Source organism: Malaclemys terrapin, chromosome 7 (assembly GCF_027887155.1).
Source record: "Malaclemys terrapin pileata isolate rMalTer1 chromosome 7, rMalTer1.hap1, whole genome shotgun sequence".
Classification (NCBI taxonomy): domain Eukaryota; kingdom Metazoa; phylum Chordata; order Testudines; family Emydidae; genus Malaclemys; species Malaclemys terrapin.
Genome location: NC_071511.1, coordinates 95,178,681 through 95,193,509, shown reverse-complemented (window position 1 = coordinate 95,193,509; position 14,829 = coordinate 95,178,681).

Genomic DNA, 14,829 nt, shown 5'->3' with positions numbered 1-14,829 from the left:
AGGGCTACGCTTACCTCAGGTGGCTCCTGGGAAGCAGCAACATCTACCTCCAGCTCCTAGGTGGAGGCGCCACCACATGACTCTGCGCGCTGCCCGCGTCTGCAGGCACCATCCCCTCAGCCACGGTTCCTGGCCAATGGGAGCTGCTGAGCTGGTGGGGTGGGGTGGAGACAACACACAAAGCCCCCATGGCCGTCCCTCCGCCTAGGAGCCAGAAGGAGATGTGTGGCAGCTTCTCAGGAGTCACACGGAACCGGGTAGGGAGCCTGCTTGTGCGCCAGCTGGACTTTTAACGTCTCGGTCAGCAGTCGAAATGCGGATGTCGAAAACGGGATACCTGGCAACCCCAAATGACCATCTTCAGGAAATAGTGCAAAAACTTTCCTCCTCTTCCAAAAACGCTGTCCACCTTAAGAATGATACAACATGGACGCCCCCTCTTATATCGAATAAATCCTGACGGACCCACCAAAGAAAGGGGAAATAAATAAAATCTAAATAAACCCTAACCCTGCAGAGTTTTTATCCTGAAAAGGGAAAAGTACCACAGATGAGGAAGTCCACTGGAGATTTTACATGGAAGCTCCTTAGCTACTACGGTGATGGGTGGCAGTATAAAACAGTTAGGCAAATCAATAAGGTAGAATGGAGGGAGAGAGGTGTCCACCAATAATTGAATCTGTTTTGGCTTGCTACAATATTTTAAATTTTTTAGCACAATAAACAGTGAGGGATAGGTTTGCCCCCAATTTCCATACATTCTCCCCAGCCTATTAAATTTATTTCCAGGTGTCTCAATAATATTTCCTTATCAATCAATCTAAAAGTGTTACCAAATAGCTGCTGCATGATTGCCAACTTCTCTTTTCCCATCAGAATGGACAGCATTTTTTAAAAAAAATAAAAACCAGGAGTTATTTCTTAATATTGTCAAATGAAGTATTGGATGGTTTGGAAACTGGGAGCACATTACTTCAAACAAAGTACCTAATCCCTCCCCCTGACCCCTCTTTTCCTTGACAACCAATACCTGTACCAGGCTCTGAAGCCTAAAGCCTCCTACTGCCTAGAGTCACCCCACCACATGCTTCACAGTTTTAACTTGGAGCCTACTTATTTATGTTCTAGGCCCACACTGCAATGGCACTACATCCCTGATTCTTGCATGGGCCAGAAAACACAAGACTGGGATTTGGAGCACTATAGATTCAGTGGCATTCTAAAACTCACCACAGTTCAGTAGAGAGTTCCCCAGAGCCCATCATCAACACAGCTATCTCAGGTTCAGTTTGGGGGTGGGAACTTCAAATGGAGCTGTGGACTGTCAGGTGCAGAGAGGTTGGACAGATGGCTGATTATACTGAAACTAACATAAAGCACTAGTTTCATTATAAAGAGCCCAATAGGGTTGTTTAAAAAAAAAAAAAAAAAAGAATGGGAGGAGGGTATTCCAGGGAGCTAAAATTTCTGTCATATTTAAGCTTTCATTTAAGGAGAAAAGTTCTAGCCCTTGTGGTTGTAGAGCTTCTACTCCAAATGTGAACAATGCACTGTTCTCTGACAGCTTCGGTTACACCTAGGTTTTCCAGCAGCTTGAAGTTGATGAGACTGGTCAGTTTCATTAATATTGATTAAGGGCAGTGGTGAGCTGGAGCTGTTTGCAAGAACCAGTAGTTAAATTTAGAAGCCGGTGTAGAACCGGTTGTAAAGGGGCCGGCAGGTCGGCAAACTCCGGTCCGCGGGCCACTCCTGTCCGGCCCACCTGAGCTTCCAGATGGGGAGGCTCCCCCGGCCCCTCCCCTACTTCCCTCCCCCCCTCGCAGAGCCCCAGTGCGCCGCGCCGATGGCGCCAGCGCTCTGTGCAGCTCTGCATCTTCTGCTGCTTTGAGCAGCCAGGGCTGGGAGGAGGGGGTTGGATGAGGGGCGGAGGTTCTGGGGGGGCAGTTGGGACGGGGAACGGGGGGGGTTGGGTAGGTGTGGGAGTTCTGGGGGTCTGTCAGGGTGGTGGTGGATGTGGTCGAGGCAGTCAGGGGACAGGGAGCAGGGCGAGTTGGGTAGGGGGTGAGGTCCTGGGGGGCAGTGAGGGTGGGGGGGTCTTGGGAGGGTTGCGGGTTCTGAGGGGGGCATTCGGGGGCAGGAAGTGGGTTGGGGGGAGAAACAGGCACATGGGGCTTGTACTCACCACGCGGTTCCCTACCGGGTCTTTGGTGGCATTTCGGCAGTGGGGGGGGAGGGGTGTCTTCACTCGCCCCGGGTGAAGGACCCGCCGCCGAAAACCCAGAACGAGTGAAGGTCCCCATCCCCCCGCCGCCAAAGTGCCACTGAGGACCCGGTAGGGAACTGGTTATTAGGATTTTGGGAGCTCATCACTGATTAAGGGTATCTGTGAAACTGTCAATTTCACTTTGCGACTGATTGGGAAAACTATGAGCAGCAGCAGAAGCAGACAGGCTAGGTCTTCCTGCAGGCAGGGACACAATAGCAGTCCCTGTAGTTCTGGAGACAGTCACAGTGTTGGGAAGGGATCTAGTAGGACAACCTCCTCAACATTCTGGCAGCTGTTGTGGGGACAGGAGGAAAAGAGGGAGAGGTTTGATGCTCTAGGCCCATTTATTATATCAAAATTAACACAGAGTAACCTCTTTCTGTCAGCTGCCAAAGAGAGAGGGGGGAATTCAAATTTATATCAGACACCCATTAGCCATAGGCTGATAGATAAAAAAAAATAAAATCCCGGAGCAAGATGAAGCGGAGGGTTAGAAACGTAATTTTTTAAAAAGCAGGATCTAAATCCTTCAGAAACTGATGGGACCTCAAAGAGAAATGTTGATACAATACTACTAATACAAACTCAGTCTTACTCCTGCTTGTTATTATTCTGTACTACAGTTAGCGGGAATTACAATTTTTCTTTAGAGTATTGTTTCTCAAAACTTACAATCATGTGTAAAAGAAAAATGCACATACACATAAAGAACAAACAAAAAAATAAAAATAAGGCAGGCAGAAATCCAGCAGCAGGGTGGGAGCTATCCAATTTATTGCACTGAATGCAATACGTATGGTTGCTGTATGTATGCATTCAGTCCAAGCAGCTCATGGCCCTCTGAGACAAGAGTTTGGGCTCTTGAGACCAGAGTGGCTGAACTGGAGAAGCACATAGATAACACTTTTCAGGACACAGCACAGTCCCATCCCCCATCTGACAGCCTGTGTGCTGTTGAGGAGTGTGAAAGGAGAACTTGGAGTGAGGGAAATGATCCCATAGTTGGGAACCTCCTTCCAGATGATGTCCGGGTAACCTCTCACACTAAGGACATCTCTCCAAGGGAGGGGACCACTACTATTAGGAAGAGATGGTAATAGTAAAAGGGGTTTCATTCATTAGAAATATAGATAGTTGCGTTTGTGATGACCAGGAGACCTGCATGGTGAATTGCCTGAAGGGTGCAAAGGCTGCAGACCTCTTGAGACGTCTACCAAGGCTTATGTGCATTGTTGGGGAAGAGATGGTGGTCATGGTAGATGTAGGAACCAATGACAAAGGAAAAGGTAGGAGAGAGACTCTGGAGGCCAAATTTAGGTTGCGAGATAAGAGAGTAAAGTCCAGGACATCCATGGTAGCATTCTCTGAAATGCTACTAGCTCCAAGCACAGGGCCAGTGCGACAAGCAGAACTGCAGAGTCTCACTGTGTGGATGAGACAATGGTGTTTGGAGGAGGGATTTAAGTTTATTAGGAACTGGGGAACCTTTTGGGAAAGGAGGAAGGATAGGCACCTAAACCAAAATGGAACCAGATTGCTGGCAGGTAAAATTTAAAAAGTCATAGAGGAGTTTTTAAAGTAAGGGAAGGGGGAAAGTCGACACGTGTGGAGCACATGGTTCTGAAGACACATTCATTAGGTGAGGATTTATTAAAGAGGATATTCTATATCCTAATAAAGAGGAGAGAGGATAGAAGTTATAAAGTACAGGAACTGAAGAGAAACAGTCAAATGAAAGACAATCTGATGAAGCTAGACAACAAAATATTGACATATTTTATAAGTGCTTGTTTACAAATGCAAGAAGTCTAAATTCTAAGATGGGTGAACTTGAGTACCTGGTATTAAATGAGGATATAGATATAATAGGCATCACAGAAACTTGGTGAAATGATGGTAACCAATGGGACATGGTACTATCAGAGTATAAAATATATAGGAATGACAGAGTTGGTCGTGCTGGTGGGAGAGTGGCACTATATGTGAAATAAAGCATAGAATCAAATAGAGTAAAATCTCAAGTGAATTTCCATGGTTGAATAATAAGAATATAGCAGTAGGAATATACTGCCGCCCACCTGACCAGGATGGTGATGGTGACTATTAAATGCTCAGGGACGTTAGAGAGGCTACAAAAACAGAAAATCCATTGATGATGGGGGGATTTCAGCTATCCCCATATTGATTAGGTAACATGTCACCTCAGGATGGGATGGAGATAACATTTCTAGACACCATTAATGACTGATTTTTGGAGTAGCTAGTTCTGGAAACCCAACGGGAGATGCAATTATTGATTTAGTCCTAAGTGGCACACAGGATCTGGTCCAAGAGATCAATATAACTGAACCACTTGGTAATAGCAACCATAATGTAATTCAATTTAACATCCTTGTAGGGGGGGGAAACTACTATAGAAACCCACCACAATAGAATTTAACTTCAAAAAATGGAACTACACAAAAAAGAGGTGGATAGTTAAATAGAAATTAAAAAGAACAATCAGAAGAGTGAAATGCCTGCAAGCTGCATGGAAACTATTTTAAAACTCCATAATAGAGAGTCTCAAACTACCTGCATACCCCAAATAAAAACAAAAGTGTAAGAGGACCAAAAAAAGGCCACCATGGCTAAACAACAGAGTAAAAGAGGAGGTTAGAGACAGAAAGACATCTTTTAAGAATTGGAAGTCAAATCCTACAGACAAAAATAGAAAGGAATATAAACTCTGGCAAAGAAAGTGTAAAGTATAATTAGGCCAAAAAAGAATTTGAAGAGCAACTAGCAAAGGACACAAAAAACTAACAGCAAAAAAAGAAAAGTTTAAGTACATCACAAACAGGAAGCCTGCCAAACAATCAGTGGGGCCACTGGACAACTGAGGTGATAAGGAGCAGTCGAGGAAGATAAGGCTGTTTTGGAGAAACTAAATGAATTCTTTGCCTCAGTCTTCACTGCAGAGGCTGTGAGGGAGATTTCCACACATGAACCATTCTTTTTAAATGACACATCTGAGGAATTGTTCAAGATTGAGGTGTCAATAGAGGAGGTTATAGAACAAATTAATAAATTAAACAGTAATAAGTCATCAGGACCAGATAATATTCAGTCAAGAATTCAGAAGGAATTCAAATATGAAATTGCATAACTACTAATTGGCATGTAATCTGTCACTTAAATCAGCTTCAGTAGAAGATGACTGAAGGATAGCCAATGTAATGCTGATTTTTAAAAAAGGGTTCAGAGGTGACCCTGGCAATTACAAGCCAGTAAGCCTAAATTCAGTACCAGGCAAACTTGTTGAAACTATAGTAAAGAACAAAATTATCAGATGCACAGATGACATAATATGTTAGATAAGAGTCAACATGGCTTTTGTAATGGGAAATCATGCCTCACCAATCTATTAGAATTCTTTGAGGGTGTCAACAAACTTGTGGACAAGGGTGATTCAGTGGATATACTATACTTGGACTTTCAGAAAGCCTTGACAAGATCCATCACCAAAGGTTCTTAAGCAAAGTAAGGAGTCATGGGATAAGAGGGAAAGTACTGTCATGGATTAGTAACTGGTTAAAAGATAGGAAACAATGGATAGGAATAAATGGTCAGTTTTCAGAATGGAGAGAGGTAAATAGTGGTGTCCATCAGGGGTCTGTACTGGGACCAGTAGTGTTCAACATATTCATAAATGATCTAGAAAAAAGGGGTAAACAGTGAGGGGGAAAAGTTTTCAAATGAAACAAAATTACCCAAGATTGCTGGCAGTTTTGGACAGAACTAAGAGTCACAAAGATCTCACAAAACTGGGTGACTCGGCAACAAAATGGCAGATGAAATTCAATGTAGATAAATGCAAAGTTACGCACATTGGAAAACATAACCTCAATTATACATACAATGTTTAATTGCCAAATGAGAACATAATATTGCCTATTGACAAGCAATTTCTCATCTTCAGTCCATTTAGACAAACTAGAAGTATGTTAGTAACTATTCCACAGCCTTTACACAGTTGCTAGCAATCCTGCACTATGAGAATTCATCTTCATGACACAGGACACATTGATTGGGCTATATCCTCTGATGCAATGCAGCTGCTTTTCGCTACAGTGCTGGCAGATTCTGCCTGTAAAGGTGGTGGGAGCACAAGGGGGTGGGAATCCTTCAGAGTCAGAAGGGATCTGTGGCTGCCATGTCATTCAGCTGCACAGATTGATTTTGGCTCTTTGAACTATTAGCAGCCAGTCTAAATTAGAATTGCCCTCAGGCTACTCTAGTTTATGCCTGGAGAATGTCCCGACATAGCAGCCATATCAGGGGAGTGCATAGATGAGCTATGTGTCACTTTTTAAAAATCTTTTCCATGTGTGACTTTTCAGATGAAAACAGAGCATATACTTTTTCTGAACACTGTCAATACTCAAATTACCCCATGGTGAGTGGGATGGGGTGGGTGGTGGATGTAAAGAGTTATATAGGCTCCATGTAAGGATTCAGTGAGCAGAGACTGAATTAAATTCGCAATAGATACTGAAGTGGTAGAATAACATTTAAGTTTTTGCTTTCCTTTTTTGAGTTAATAGGCAGTTAACTCAAAACTTAAGTTTATTAGATTTAATTAAGAATGTGCTTTTCCCCGCTCTTTCTTACTTAGTTAAATTTAAATTTCATTTAAGAGTTGGCTTTACTAAAAGATAACTTGTTTAACTTTCAGGTTCGATTTCTCACCATGTTTGGTTCGCAAATGCTTCCAGTAGTTTGTACAAATATAAATAATCAAGCACAGCTGTACGAACACCAAGCATTCACGTGCTTATCTTTTCCCTTTTGTTATCAAGAAATCACATAATCATGGGCGTTACAACTAGGGTTTCCAACTCTGACTGAAGCTATTCCAGGAGATTTCCCCCCCCAATATGACGTAATGTCATTTTCTTAAAATATCCTATTAAAATCTTCCCGATTGCTTTCAATAGTCACTGGGAGATTGATGATGATTCTGGAAGATTCCAGGCCAATCCTGGAGGGTTGACAACCCTAATTACAACAACTTCAGTACTGGAGTTTATGCTCCTATGGGCAGGGCCTCAGCTAGAGTAAGATGGCACTGATGCATTGTGGAGCTTTCCCAATTTACATTAGCTGAGGCTCTGCCTCCATCCTCCACCCCCACCCCAAGACTGCAAAAGTATAAAAAATCCTAATAAAATGAAGCAAAAGGAAACAAACACAGAAAGGAAAGTATTCAAGTGAATTCACACTATTTACTTCATCTCTATTGAGATATAAATATTCAAGTTTAGACTCCTTCAAGAGCACTGAAATAATTTCCTACCAATCTCATGTTCACAAAAATCCAATGCAATATTAAAATGAAAATTCCTTTCCTATTGTCCATAAACAATTTGACCCAGATCCTCAGCTGGTGTAAACTGGCGTAGCTCCATTGATGTAAATATAGCTATACTGATTTACACCAGCTGAGGATCTGACCCATTAGATCTGTGGCGACAGACACAAAACTTTATCCCAACTTTGGTTTTTCTGTTACGAAAGGGGGGAAAAGATGATTTACTCCACTCCTAAAAAGTTATAAAAACACTTTTTAAACTGAACATAGTGTATATCTACAATCCAACTATGAATGTTTGCCAGGGCCAGCTCCAACGTTTTTGCTGCCCCAAGCGCCAGGGGAAAAAAAAAAAAAAAAAGCCACAATTGGTGGCACTTCTACCGCCGCTGCTTCATTCTTTGGCGGCAATTCAGCAGCAGGTCCTTCCCTCCAAGAGGGACCGAAGGACCCGCCACTGAATTGCCGCTGAAGACCTGGACGTGCCGCCCCTTTCCGTTGGCTGCCCCCAGCACCTGCTTGCTGCGCTGGTGCCTGGAGCCGACCCTGATGTTTGCGATACAATATGTGTCCCAGAAAATGTTCCCCAGTTTCATAAGAGGACAATCCTACCTGATTTGGAGTGTTGTTTCCAGTTCCTTTCAATTCGAAGAAGAGATGCTTGAATAATTCAAAAAATAATTCACAAATATTTTTCTCCTGTTTAAAAAGTTTCAGTCATCCAATAAGGGAAAATAAATCATTCCACATAATATAGGTGACCAGTCACAAATTACCAACAGCAAAGTATGCAAGTGAGGTGTTTGCAAACAACCAATGGGCTGAAATATGTTCACAAAAGTATTTATCAAATGCTTACGAATAAATATATTAGTTAGTAGAAGCCAGTATGTGTTTAAGATTCATGAATGGGGAAAAAAAGCTAAATTCACTGGATGATTTAGTCAAATTTATAATTCAGCCGATTCTGATCACAAGTTACTTGACAGCCATAAACTGAAAATCAAAAGGGGTTCAATTCACCCCTAATTTAACTCCACTAATGCTGATGGAATAAGTCTAAGGATGGATTTGATCAATTTTGTACTTTTGCTTTCCCCCACTTGCTTTGCTACTGGTTGCAGTGATGTTGCGGATCCTGATGCAAACTGGAGCATCACCATGCATCTCAGAAGTTGATGTGGACTCTGCCCTAAGAAGTGTTAGTCTGGGTCTTCTGTTCCATTACTGATGTATTCTTATTTTACTTTTTGAATTATTGTAGTACTCTGAAGCCCAGTCATGGATCCAGACCCCGGTGTGCTAGGAGCTGTACAAACATATAATAAAAAGACAATCCCTACCCCAAAGAGTTTATAATCTAAGTATAAGATAAAAGACAACAGATGGCTACAGAGAGACTGATGGGAGAGTACAAGGAAACAATGAGACAATACTGGTCAACATCATAGGCTGTGGTCACAGCACACCATCAGACTCGTCCTTGTCAAGTTTTTTTGTAAGTGTCATGGCAAAGGAGAGTTTTGAGGAAGGATTTGAAGGTGGACAATGAGGTAGCTTTGTTGATGTTTACAGGGAGCTTCTCCCAAGCGTGTGGGGCATGATGGGAGAAAGCACAAAGGTCCTTGCCTGAAAATTTAACAAGTGGATGATGGAAGCAGGCATCATGGGCCAGCTGGAGGCGGTGGGGGTTGACCTTTTGATTTGATTATTTCCTGTGTTTCTCTCTCTCTCCATGATGATTTTTCTTCTTCCTCATATTTTGATTGGTGTATGGCTAGGTCTCTTACAGTTCCCAGTACAGAAAATGGAGGCTTAAAATAATAGATGTGGACTTAGTGAGGTGGCCCCTGAGAAGAGTAGGGAGAAGAGAGGGTAGAAGCAGACTAGTTGAAACAGGAAAGGAGTGCATGCTTCAGAAAGCTCTGTTCCTCTTTATTCTGCATAAAGTTATATAGCACTTTGTAAGCTGTTTTCAAAGATTCTTATTGCTGCATGATTATTTGTGGCTTGGCTTTCTTTCCTTGGAGTCACAAGCTGTCTTCAGTTCAAGCTTTCAAACCAATTCCTTATTTTTTGTTCTGGAGGTTTACATACAGCTGCAAGGTGGAAACATCCAATTAATTCTCTTCTGCACTATTAAGTATTTGATAATTATTTTCCCCAGTCTCCTAGTAAAAAAAATTAAAGGGTTAGAGGCTATTAATAAATAATGGACCATATTAATCCCAGGACTGTGCTTGCTTCGGTTGATGTAGACCCTGAAGAAGGCCCATGACAAGATCAAATCCATCAAAAAGAGACAGTGAGGTGGTAGAAAGTGGTCAGTCTTTCCCCTAATAGAGGGCCCACAAAAGGCCAACTGTTCCCAGAAAGCTGATGCTGTCTCAGAATGGGGCATAGCTTGGAAATGTGCTCACTCAGTAAATTCTCCATCCACCTTCAGCAATAAAAAGTCTCAGGGAGAGTGACAGCTGTATCACAGCCTACTTGTCCCCAGGGTAAATCCCTCAATAAAGTGCAGGAGGAAAGATAGTGCCAGCTTTGGTGACTCTGACCCTGCATCTATTTTATTTCCTTGTAAATGATACTTCCAGATTTTATGCATGGTCTTTCAGGCCAATTCCTACCTGAGAAGTGAGTAAAAAGAAAGTTTACCATGATGAGGAAGATACCTGAGAGTGCTGGTCTGTAATAGTTTGAGGCAGGAAATCAAGTCACTTAATTGTTTTGTATTAAGGAGTTTGCTTTGGTTTCCTAAATTCTCCCTAGAAAGAGTTATGAAGGTGGATAATGGCTTATTAGGATACGGACTACTGCCTAATCTTCACTTATTTACAGATTAGTAAAATTGCCCAATTTTTGGTTTAGGAAGCAAAAATGTTTGAACTGATGTTACTACACAGTAAAATGAGAAAAAGAGAGTCATATTAATAAGCTCTATTACTTTAAAGGAATCTTAAACTGAAATATCAGCACAGTCAGTAATAGGAATTAAACAAAATGTGCTAGTCACGGTGTCAGTGAAACACTATCTATATTACAGTTGTTCATATAATGTAACTGTGGCTATGGCTCCCTCTTGTGGCTGTCCAGCAGTATATGCTAATAGTAACAATGTCCACATTATAGTATAGCATCTTTCATAAAAGTAGCATTACAAACTGCTATAGTCTTATTTCCTGACTATTTTTTTAATTCTTCCCTACTTCGTAGGCATGATGACAAAAATAGGAGTTCCCAAATGTTGGGCCCCTTTTTAATAATTATTTATTTAGGGTCAGATCATGTATGTGCTTGTTTTTATTTGTAGGAATAATATCTTTGAAATAAACGAGAGTACTCACATGAATAATTTAAACACATGTAAATCTTTGCAGGACTGGGGCCTTCACACTGCTAAAATATTGATAATTTCAGCATTTACATGCTACATGGTTCTAAACATTAAAGGTACAATATCTCACCCTTCCATGGATCTTGGTTGCCATTTAATGAAACATTCCAGTAAATAATAAATAAATACATAAATAATGATAATACTTAGCACTTATATAGCACTTTTCAGTGCTATATAAGAGCTAAAGCAATCCTAAAGCAATTTACAAAAGTGGATAAATATTATCCTGATTTTACATATGGGGAAATAATTTTGGCACAGGGAATCCTTTTTTTAATAATATGCATGTGGAATGACACATTTGAAAATGTTGGCAATTTCAAAAGAAAATAAACAATGAAACATATTACTGATTATTAATTTGAATATAGCCAGTCATTAATATTGTAGAAGGAAAATCCATATTATCAATGGATATAATGTCCTGTGTTGCTAACAAAGTTCTGAAAAGAATGTTTTCTTTTAGATAAATGTAGAGACCATATGAGAGAAGCAAAAGCAGTTTTCACATCAGCCTTAGCTGAAGTGGGTCAGACACCTTGGCAGCAGAAAGACACATTTTAGTGACCCATAAAAACATTGAGATGCTGAACTAGCTTATCACAAACTGGTACTCACCCAGCTAAGTCAGGACTTTCAGCTATTTTATCCTTGGTTATTGTCTGGGATGAATGTAGGCTGCCTGAAGCATTTAAGCTGGAACAGCATATGGTATATGGTAATATGGATCTGATCTAACACCTATTGAGGCCTATCGAAAGACTTAGATGGGAGCCTTTCCATTGACTTCAATGAGCTCTGTGAGCCTTACGGGTTTATTTTGTAGACTTTTTGTGCCACTCCAATGCAGCTGTAACTGGCAACCTTCAGGCATACTACTTTGGATTCAGTTCATGTTTCATCAAATCCTTCACATTTTGGAGGGAGGGTTTATTATTAGAGCTGATTGAATTATTTGTTAAGACCAAATTGCTCTAAATTGTTTAGATAATTATTTAGCCCTGCTCTCAAATTATCTTCAAATTGATGAGGATTTTCTCAAAATTGTAATTGTTCAACAAACTTTAAAAAAGGAACAGATATAAATCTACATGGGGATTTGCCAACCCTGGGGTAAAGTTTTCCTTTTGGTGTTCAGACTTTGGTATTTTGTGATTGCTGATTAGTCACCTAGGGTATGTGGTATGGATTCTGCTTCCTGAACAGGTGGCCTTCTAACCTTTATAAACAGGAGGGATGCCTGAACAAATCACAGAGGTTTTGAATACCTCAGGGTAGATAAGCGGAGTGCACACTTTATCTGTGATCTCCCTCTCTCTAACTGCTTGCTGGCCTCACATTTCTCTCCAACAATGGCAACATGGATCTGAGAGTAGCAGCCGTGTTAGTAATCATGGGTCTGATTACTCTCACCCCAGTTAGCACACCTGTTATGTATCAGGGGGTAGCCATGTTAGTCTGTATCCACAAAAACAACAAGGAGTCCGGTGGCACGTGTTACGTTGCAATGGTGGCCACAGGTCCATATACATATAGAATATAAGGCATTTTGGTCCCGGGTCCTGATCTATCTCCCACCCCTGCTTCTGCATAGGCTGCAGATAGCTTGCATCATGCACTGGGTCTAGACTACATGCAAAGTGCCTCTAGAAGATAACAGACTTTTCTGATGCTTAACTGTGACAGTGTACCCCATAAGGCTTTATGGGGAGGGGGTGCTTATAAATGTATGTATGACATAACTGGAATATGTTTTGTGCTGCCTGTGCCATGTAACATATCTCCGTAAGGGTTATGATCTACTATATCTACTCATCCTATTTGTACATATATATCATTTTCTACTCGAGGTTAAGAATATGGGCTGTATGCTTGCCTGATTTCTAAGTAAGCTTTGTGAGGCATTTGGTCAGCTTCTTTAGGAAGGAATGCGTCAGGTTAAGTACCTGATCAGGAAACACTTGGAGAACAATGCATCGTGGAATGCTCCAATCCACATGAGAAGTCTTCCTGGAGACATGCAAGATGCCATGTGGACAATGGCGTCGGCCTGCAAAGACTGAGTCATGCAGGGGCATGTGACTTGCCCAGGTGACTCCAAAACTCCATCTTGGAGCTGGGCTTTGCATAGGAGGGAGGAGGGGGGTCTCCACCCACAAGAGAGAGTCTACTTAAACCTGTGGGAGACCCCTCCATTTTGTCTTCAGCTGGCTAAAGAAGGAGCCTCTCCACGCCCCCCCCAGGATACTTGAAGGAGACTGAAACAAAGGACAGTAACTACAGGGGGTGTGAGTGATTGCTGGACCCAGGCTAAAAGGAGATTAGCCTGTAAAAGGGAGCACTCTGGAACTGGTGAGGAAATTATCTGCATTCAGTTTGATTAGGCATAGATCTGCGCATTTTATTTTATTTTGCTTGGTGACTTACTTTGTTCTGTCTGTTACTACTTTGAACCACTTAAATCCTATTGTCTGTATTTAATAAAATCACTTTCTATTTAGTAATTCACTCAGAGTATGTATTAATACCTGGGGGAGCAAACAACTGTGCATATCTCTCTATCAGTGTTATAGAGGGCGAACAATTTATGACTTTGCCCTGCATAAGCTTTATGCAGGGTAAAACGGATTTATCTGGGTTTAGACCCCATTGGGAGTTGGGCATCTGAGCGCTAAAGACAAGCGCACTACTGTGAGCTGTTTTCAGGTAAACTTGCAGCTTTGGGACAAGTGATTCAGACCCTGGATCTGTGTCTGGAGCCAAACAGGAGTGTCTGGCTCAGCAAGACAGGGTGCTGGAGTCCTGAGCTGGCAGGGAAAACAGGAGCAGGGGTAGTCTTGGCACGTCTGGTGGCAGCTCCCAAGGGGGTTTCTGTGATTCAACCCGTCACATTAACCATCACCTGTTATGCCTGTCTAGCCCTCTCCTCCTGACTGAAGCTCATGATAATGTACTTATTTAGTTTGTTTGAAAAAGTCAATGATTTTAAAATCTGTTCTGAATCTCTCACTGCCTTTCTAACACCCAATTCCAAACACACAGGGTCTGTTTACAGTAGACTTCCTTAAGGTTTCCCACCTTTGGTGTCAGAAGTGGAGCTCTACAGAGAGTATAACTGTAGACCAGCTGGCCACGTTTAAAACAAATTGCTTAGAAGTGCTCTGAGCACCATTAGACTACACAGAGAAGAATCAACACTACTGCTCCCCTTGACAGAGCTGTACCAATGCTGGCACCAGCCCACTGGGGGCCCTACGCAGGAATATTCCCCCCTCCTCGCATGATACATACTAATAATTAATAGGGGGCCCCCTTGAGCTACTCGGGGCCTTAAGCAATTGCTTAGTCTGCTTATGCCTAGCACTGTCTCAGGCTGTACCAATAGTAGCAACAGAGAATACTCAGAAAAAAAGTCTAGTGTAGAGACAGCCCAGCCAAGGTGAGTAACATGCTAGCACTTTTGACAGAAATACCCACCAACACACATGAACATGCTCATTCATACACAAATACCAATATTCACGCTAATAAAACCTGTTCTCCAAACATTTTTATAAATTAAGTAGTCACCCAAATATTTGTGAAATTTCTTATTGTCAAATACCTTTGTCCATTATTAGACAGACTATATTTAATACCCTGTATGTGCATTTCCACGTCCATCTTTTCCCGAGGAATTGTTAACCCTTAGTTCTTCATTACATTTTCTGCCATTTCTCCTCACAGAGTTTTTTTTTTTTTTAAAGAATTATAGAATCAGAGACCAGAAGGTACCACTATATCAGCGAGTCTGCCCTCCTGTATAGCACA